Below are 7,661 nucleotides of genomic sequence, written 5' to 3'. Positions count from 1 at the left end.
GGACTGCCAGGTCTCGACGGGCTCTATGGCCAGGACTAATTGGGGCTGATTGGGGATTGGTGGGTAATCAAGGGCTGATTGCTCACCAGCTGTACAAGTCCCATAAAGCTGCCAGAAGGGCAGCACACAGGGAAGAGACTGGGGGGGAGGAAAGGACTCCTGTAAAGTTGAGGATGGTACCAGAGGTAACAGGAGGGAGTTCAGTTTTTAATCCCCACAGGATTCAGCAAGACCTGGAGCCCAGAAGAGGGTATCCCAGAGAGGGTCTCTTGGGGGAGACCTATTCTTTTCTTTTGGACTGTTATTTTAATAAACACCTTTGAAACTGTGCTAATCCTACTCTGTCCGTGTCTGATCTGTGTAAACGTTTTGACCCAACCCCCTGGTCTGCCACATATGATAACTGTTTACATGAATTATTATTATATTTTAAAACTACCAATTACTATTAATTTTAACACCAACAGGTAGATTGTTGAATTATAATCGACAGCATTACAGCCATATCATTAAAGCGCAAGGTTTCATATATACAGTGTTTTTTCATGAGTTTCAACTGGTTACCCCATCTAGGAAACCTGACCACACACGCTACAATGATGTCACACTAACCAAAACCATTTTTCAAGCACAAAACACATTCAGCAACAAGCCAATAAAATTGGTTGTGATTGGGTTGCAAAATGATCACAATATAGTACCCTCAAACACAAATGTACCACTACACCTGATGTCCCACTAATGCTGACAAAAACAAATGCAAACTGGATTGCATGACACTGCCTCAGTTTGGAACATACTGTTCTCAGTGTAGAATACAGTACATTGCAGATATGTCATATAGTCAGGGAGCACGATCGGCTTCGGTTTTATTTACACAAATAGGCCTACGTAAATGCATGTGCCACAATGGTGTACTTTGGCAGTTTACAGTAAAGAAAACTGAATTGCAGGGCATCTTACATAAGATACTAAGCGCATAAAAAACATTACAATGTGATCTACCCTATCCAATGTCCATTTAATAGCTTAATCAGCTAAAATATGTACTAACATTAAGTACTGTACAATAAGTACTGTAATGCGTAATTCCAAAAGATCTTTCATAAGAATACGTACTAATACTGGGATATTCTATTCTCTAAATTTAAGGTAACCATAGATTATGTGAATCCTCAATTCTGAGGATTACATAATTCTGTGCCATATCAATGAGGTAACATAAGGTTGTGTATGTACAGTACCAGTCAAAAGTTTGGACACACCTACTCATTCAAGGGCTTTTCCTTATTTTTACTATTTTCTACATTGTAGAATAATAGTGAAGATATTTAAAAAATACCAAAAAAGTGTTGAACAAATTAGTAGCCACCCTTTGCCTTGATGACAGCTTTGCACACTCTTGGCATTCTCTCAACCAGCTTCATGAGGTAGTCACCTGGAATCCATTTAAATTTAAAGTTAAGTTGTGGAATTTCTTTCCTTCTTAATGCATTTGAGGTAGTCAGTTGTGTTGTAACAAGGTAGGGGTGGTATACAGACGATAGCCCTATTTGGTAAAATACCAAGTCAATATAATGGCAAGAACAGCTCAAATAAGCAAAGAGATATGACAGTTCAGCATTACTTTAAGAAATGAAGGTCAGTCAATACAGAACATTTCAAGACCTTTGAAAGTTTCTTCAACGGCAGTCGCAAAAACCATCAAGCTCTATGATGAAACTGGTTCTCATGAGGACCGCCACAGGAAAGAAAGACCCAGAGGATAAGTTCATTAGAGTTAACTGCACCTCAGATTGCATCCCAAATAAATGCTTCACAGAGTTCAAGTAACAGACACATCTCAACATCAACTGTTCAGAGGAGACTGTGTGAATCAGGCCTTTATGGTCGATTTTGCTGCAAAGAAACCACTACTAAAGGACACCAATAATAATAAGAAACTTGCTTGGGCCAAGAAACATGAACAATGGACATTCGACCAGTGGAAATCTGTCCATTGGTCTGATGAGTCCAAATTTGAGATTTTTGGTTCCAACCGTCGTGTCGTTGTGAGACGCCGAGTAGGTGAACGGAGGATCTCTGCATGTGTGGTTCCCACCATGAAGCATGGAAGAGGAGGTGTGATGGTTTTATTTTATTTAACCTTTATTTAACCTTTATTTAACTAGGCAAGTCAGTTAAAAACAAATTCTTAATTACAATGATGCCCTACCAAAAGTCAAAAGGCCTCCTGCGGGGACGTGGGCTGGGATTAAAAATATAAATATACATAAAAACACACATTACGACAAGAGAGAAAACACAACACTACATAAAGAGAGACCTAAGACAACAACATAGCATGGCAGCAACACATGACAGCATATGTTGTCAGCATTGTAGCGGGGTGCTTTGCTGGTGACACTGTCTGTGATTTATTTAGAATTCATGGCACACTTAACCAGTGTAACCGATGTGAAATGGCTAGTTAGTTAGCGGTGGTGCGCGCTAATAGCGTTTCAATTGGTGACGTCACTCGCTCTGAGACCTGAAATGGTTGTTCCCCTTGCGTTGCAAGGGCCGTGGCTTTTGTGGCCCGATGGGTAACGATGCTTCGTGGGTGTCAGTTGTTGATGTGTGTAAGGGTCCCTGGTTCGAGCCCAGGTTGGGGCGAAGAGAGAGACGGAACCTACACTGTTACACCAGCATGGCAACCACAGAATTCTGCAGCGATACGCCATCCCATCTGGTTTGCGCTATCATTTGTTTTTCAACAGGACAATGACCCAAAACACACCTCCAGGCTGTCTAAGGGCTATTTGACCAAAAAGGAGTGATGGAGTCCTGCATCAGATGACCTGGCCTCCACAATCACCCAACCAACTTCAACCCAATTGAGATGGTTTGGGATGAGTTGGATCGCAGAGTGAAGGAAAAGCAGCCAACAAGTGCTCAGCATATGTGGGAACTACTTAAAGACTGTTGGAAAAGCATTCCTCATGAAGCTGGTTGAGAGAATGCCAAAGCTGTCATCAAGGCAAAGGGTGGCTACTTTGAAGAATCTATAAACTATACAAATAAAGAGAGTCGCACACTACATATATAAACTCCCAGTAATTTATTGGGTAAATCCCCAACATTTCCGCATCACTGTGCCTTCTTCAGGGTAATGTCATGAATACTTGAGCCAGGTTATGTAGACAAACAGTATAATTAGTGCAACCAATGACAATAGTGATGGGTGTGTCATAATGATTACGTTAATTAGAATGAATTGAGTGAAACTGTTAAAAAACAATAGTTTATGGCAAAAGTTTAGTTTATTGTTCATAAGAAGGGCCTGAGATCAAAGTCAATATTCAGACCACTGTTTTTATTCTACTTTGAAGAATCTAAAATCTAAAATATATTTTGATTTGTTTAACACTTTTTTGTTACTACATGATTCCATATGTGCTATTTTATAGTTTTGATGTCTTCACTATTATTTTACAAAGTAGAAAAAAAACCTTGAGTAAAAAACCTTGAGTAGGTGTGTCCAAACTTTTGACTGATACTGTACATCCAGGATATTTCACATCAGTGTATCAGGTGAAGAACAAGGAATGACCTATTCACTGTTTGCAATGCAATTTCCTTTTCCTTTTTCCATTCATGTACAGCCTAGCCCATTAGTACTTGTAATTGAATTATTAGGCTACCTGAATACTGAACTTGTTGCCACACCAATCAGCTCAATAGAAAACTCATTATTTGTATCTTTGGAAAAAACATGGACACGATGACCATAGATCTGCACTCAAAGGCATGCAAAAAGTCTGCACAGTGCCAGTTAATCTCTTACTATAGTGGGCTAAATTAGGGCCATATAGAGTGATTCTTAGTAGCCTTCAACAAATCTACTTTGAAACAATAGTATACACCTCACAAACATGGTTATGGGCTTAAGAAAATAAAACATCTGTACCCTGTCAGATATAGAGTTGAAATGTATTACATTTTGAGTTTGCGTCCCAATATTGCACTTTATAGTCATCACAGAAGACTGAAATATAACAAAACTGTTTGACATAGAAACACCGGATTTCCATTGTTAGAAAAATAATAAATATTTATTAAATTATACATTTATGAAAAATATGAATAACATTCCACCCATGAGGCCAAAGACGGAGCTATTGGTCATTGACTGCAGGACAGGGCTACACCACCGAGATTAGATTAGCAGGTTTTTCTTACTGTAAGTGGACATGGCATTACAGCAGCAATATTAGAATGTAAACTATGTGGCACCTGCTGTATGTAAGTGCTACTGCAGCAACAAATACGTATTTGGTGGGTGCTTATATTTCTCCTATTTCACACATGTAAAAGTGTGTATTAATATGCATGTGTGAATTAAGGAAAAATATGTTTTTTGCATATCACAATTCTCCTTAAGACACCCTCCGAGAGTAGAGTCACAACCGGGGTCTGCCATTATCAACGGAGACTCTGGAGCAATTAGGGGAAGTTTCAACATCTCCATTACCACCCCTATATGTTATTGGAAAAGCTTGTCTTCCTATATCTTTTTATTTACTACAAAACATAGAAACACACCATTTTCACATATGTAGATGTTGGAGTGGTGCTGTGCTGGAGATGACGAATATAAAGTTTAAAAATTGTGGAATGTCCCTTTAAGTGCGTTGCTCATGGGCTCCTTTGACAGATTTTTCGCCTTATCGTCTCGATGAATAGAACTAGTGACCTTTCGGTTACTGGCCCAACGCTCTAACCTTCAGAGGTCAGTTGAGGGTGAAACATTGATCAAGAAAAGCCAATAAAGTGCACATAGGTAGATTTACTTGTGTTTATTGAGTGTTACACCTTGAATACATGTGTGTGCTAGAGACAAGGTGACATCAAACGAGTAGCCTAAAGTGGAGTGTGCAGCCCTCAGTGTCCTTTCACTACCCCATCATGAGACCCCAGGGCTTCTGCTGCTCCTTCATCCAACCAGCAAGCCCAGATCAGACAGATGGTCCCAGTGGAAATCTCTTGGCTATGGGTCTTCAGGGGACATCATCCTTCCTGAAGGCTTGTCTCATTTATTTATCATCTTTGTCTCGAGAACTGACACCAAAGCCGATTACAACATTAAAGACCATCTCTAATGACATTGCGAGTGTTTGAAAGACTACATTGAGACGCTTTATGCGTTTGAGCTAATAAAATATATATTTCCGAAGGCCTAGGGCACAAGAGGTGAATCCACATGATGTTCTTCTGTGAATGAAGTCTAGAAACAACTAATTGATACTAATTAATGCCTAATTAATACTAGATAACAGTGTATGAGCACACTAAACCATGCATGAGCTACACGTGGTGCCACAACACTCGTTTGAGTTCACTGATTGTGCATGTTTAAAAAGATGTGTAATAATTGAATTACCCACCTCAATTGCACCGTGAAACTCGCCATTACACATGTTATAGTATAATTCATATGATTTCTTAATATTTAAAAAAATATAAGACTTTGAAACATTTCATTGCACAGGGAGGAATCATGAAACAATTTATGATTTTGTCTGTACACAATTAGGCACTCAAACACCCCTTATAAAGTCTTCACATTTTGCTGCCTTAAAATACAGTACATCTAAATATTGATTCATTTGGATTTTTGTTCGTACTGATGTACACAGCCAACTTCACATTTCCAAAGTGAAAGAAAAATTATAGAATTGTCCAAATTACAAAAAAAAAACTAGAATGAAGATGTCCTGATTGTGTATGTCTTTAGACCCCAGAGTTAATACTTGGTGGAAGCACCTTTGGCTGCCATTACAGCTGTGAAACATTTTGAATAAGATTCTACCAATTCTGCACAACTATTAGGGCAATATATCCATACTTTGTCAAAATTGCTCAAGCTCAGTAAATTTGGTAGGGAGTCGTTAGATGGACAGCAATATTCAAATCTAGTCTTAGATTGTTAAGCATATTTAAGTCAGGACTGAGACTGGACCATTCAGGAACACTCAAGACCTAAAAGCTGATCTGGTGTGTCTTTCCCATTAACATTAACTCCTCAGTCCCTGCCAGTTACCAGCATACCCATAACATGATGCTGCCACCACAATACTTGAAAATAGAAAAGGATCAACAATACTGCATTCGCATCCACATTACTGACCTGTATGACAAAGTGAAAAGAATAAAGCCTGTTTTAAAGAATCCACTCCAAATCATCCATTCTGTTTGCAACAAGGCTGTTAAGTAATACTGCAAGACAACACAGCAGACATTGACTTTTTTGCCTAAATTAAAAACTACAGGCTTGGGTCAAATCCATTGAAACCCTCAGTTTTTTCAAGTATTGTGGTGGCAGCAACATATTATGGGTATGCTTGTCACTGGCAGGGACTGGGGAGTTTGTCAGGATAAAATAAAATAGGAAAGGAGCAAAGCCCAGGTAGAAATTTAGAGGAAAACCCACCTCAGTCTTCTGAAAAGCTAACCCTGGGATAGTTTTATTATTGTGGGATGATTACACAATTTAAAACGTGAAAAACACCAGAATGGATTGATGAGTGTTCCTGCCTTAAATTTACTTGAAAATCAGAGGTTTGAATATTGCTGTCCATCAATGATTCCTACCCAAATTTATTGAGCTTGAGCAATTTTAACAAAAACAATGGATAAATGTTGCCCAAAGGTGCTTCCACCAAGCATTAACTCTGGGCTGTAAAGACATACGCAATCAAGACATCTTTGTTTTTTATTTAGTATTCATTTGGATATTTTTCTAGAATTCTCTTTAACTTAAAAATGTGGATAAGGTTGTGTACATCGGTAGGAAATAAATCAAATGTATTCCCTTTTGAGATTACATTTTAAGGCAGCAAAATGAATTCACAAAATGTGAAGACTGTGCAAGGGGTGTGTAGACTTTCACTAGCGACTGTATGACCAACATTTGAGAAATCAAGACATTTGAACAAAATCGATATAATCGTGGGTAGCTTGTTACATCCTCAAAATTCCCCAAATTATTTTAGGTCTGTACTAATCTCTTGTGGACAGACACACGTAACATAACTGGTATAGATTTTAGTTCTGGGTCTCAGTGTCACGGTTGTTGGGAGAGACGGACCAAAGCGCAGCGTGATTGCATCTTTATTTTAGTGAAACTTAAACAAACCAAGAAACAACCATCGACCGTGAAGTACCGTAGTGCTATATGCACTCACTCAAAACAATATCCCACAAAACACAGGTGGGAAAAAGGCTACCTAAATATGATCCCCAATTATAGGCAACGATTACCAGCTGCCTCTAATTGGGAACCATACAACTCACCAACATAGAAATACAATGACTAGAACACCCCCCTAGTCACGCTCTGACCTAAATACCATAGAGAACCAAGGGCTCTCTATGGTCAGGGCGTGACACTCAGAGATTATGTCTGTACAGATATTAAATCAAAAGTGCCCATAGTGATACCAGCGTCCTCTACACCTGTGTTTTCATGCACTGCAGAAAAGCAGTTTGTTACAAACCTGGGGAGTGCCTAGTTGTTGCATGGAAGGAAACATAATGTTACATATAGATATGTAAAGTATATTGGAGATACTTGAAGTAGAGTCATGTCTGTTCTGGTTATTCTATTTCTATGTGCAGCT

The sequence above is a fragment of the Salmo trutta genome, chromosome 23 (genome assembly GCF_901001165.1).
Source record: "Salmo trutta chromosome 23, fSalTru1.1, whole genome shotgun sequence".
NCBI classification, from domain to species: domain Eukaryota; kingdom Metazoa; phylum Chordata; class Actinopteri; order Salmoniformes; family Salmonidae; genus Salmo; species Salmo trutta.
Note: the sequence above shows the minus strand (reverse complement) of the source record.